Consider the following 1,561-nt stretch of genomic DNA (forward strand, 5'->3'; position numbering starts at 1 on the left):
AGGTTCAATCAAACTGCTTTTAAATTGCTGGAGTCAGCACCTTTATTTTCTGTCATTTACTTTTATGTTGAGAGTCGGTAGTCAGCATGCTTTACTTTTCTGAGTACTCACGGGGGGCCTTCTCTGACAGCCCTATGGTCGTATCGTGGGATGGAGTTCGTGACTCGTACCCGGAGTATACGCGCACTGTGGTTGTAGTAGCACTAAACCCAAAGACTTAGTAATGTTGTTTAGGTGGATGTGATTTAAAATGAATTGCATAGCATATAGTGCATATGGTTGTGATTGTTGTGTGGACTGTTGTGTGGTCCCTCTTTTCACTTACTGAGCTAGTGAGCTCATCCCACGTGTACACCTCTTTTAGATGATTTTGCAGGTCACCAGCCTGAAGATCAAGGGTCGGGCCCCACAGTTGAATTCCGCGAAGAGGATTGGTGGGTTCCTGAGGAATATGAGCATGGCACGGATTGCACGTGCGAGGGCTGTGCTGCAGGACCGCAGTATCGATGCCGTGCTGGGTTATACTTGTTTATATTTTCAAATGACCCCTTTTTGTGTATTTGATACGTGAATTGTTATTCTTTTTGTGTAAATATCATGCCTATGGGCCCACATGTATTTATCTATATACTCCAATTTGGGTATCAAATATATTGGGGTATTTACAGGTAAATTAAGTCTTCCGCTGAACTTTTGAACATTGATCTTAGATGTGTGTATGTTGTGGTTGGGTACTGTATCAGATGATCCTGGCAGGTTTGGGTTAACCGGAGTTAACCCAGTCACCGGTCCGATTCTGTGTGAATGGGGTGTGACGCTATACCTATACCTCATAAATATCTTTCAATATGGGAACCAATAGCAAAACCCTCTACCTAAATCTCTGAAAGATAGGTTCTACCCTGCTAGAGCAGCCCAACCTTCCTATATAATTCTACTAGAAGCCCAAGATAATAATTTTGAGCTCAAATCTTAGTACATCACTATATTGCCCCACTTCCATGGGCTGACCACTGAGGATGCATACCAATTTTTAAGGGAATTTGAAGAAGTATGTGATCTAATTAAGATCCAACAGCTTTCTGATGATGCTGTTAAGCTTAGGTTCATCATTTTTGCATTGAAAGACCAAGCTAAGAAGTGGTTGTATGGGTTACCTACAAATTGCATAACCACATGGGAACAATTCACAGTTGTCTTCCTCAAGAAGTTTTTCCCAACTCACAAGACCAGTAAGCTTAGAAGTGATATCCTCCAGTTTAGGCTAAAGTCTAGTGAGCCATTTTCTAAACTTATGAAGAGATTCAAGGATCTACTCCAGGAATGTCCTCACCATGGCCTAGACTCATGGCATTTATGCCAAATAACTTATGAGGGTATTGATTACCTAACTAAACAAATGTTGGAGTCTATGTGCCCTGGGGGATTCACATCCTTCACAGATGAAGGAAAGATATGGGAATTCTTACTTGATTTAGCTGACAAAACCCATGAGTGGGAATCAACCCAAGAAAGTGAAAGAACTATAGGAGGGAAATGATATTTTGTGGATGGGTTACTA

At 41.4% G+C, this 1,561-nt stretch overlaps 1 non-coding gene across 1 annotated transcript; it reads right to left on the reverse strand.

Moving 5' to 3' along the window:
- Positions 1-1,234: 1,234 nt before the first annotated feature.
- On the reverse strand, positions 1,235-1,341 carry LOC122082934. The gene has a single exon (XR_006141471.1). It is a non-coding gene; the product is annotated as a small nucleolar RNA R71 (small nucleolar RNA).
- Positions 1,342-1,561: the final 220 nt, after the last annotated feature.

The sequence above is a fragment of the Macadamia integrifolia genome, chromosome 6 (genome assembly GCF_013358625.1).
Source record: "Macadamia integrifolia cultivar HAES 741 chromosome 6, SCU_Mint_v3, whole genome shotgun sequence".
NCBI lineage: Eukaryota > Viridiplantae > Streptophyta > Magnoliopsida > Proteales > Proteaceae > Macadamia > Macadamia integrifolia.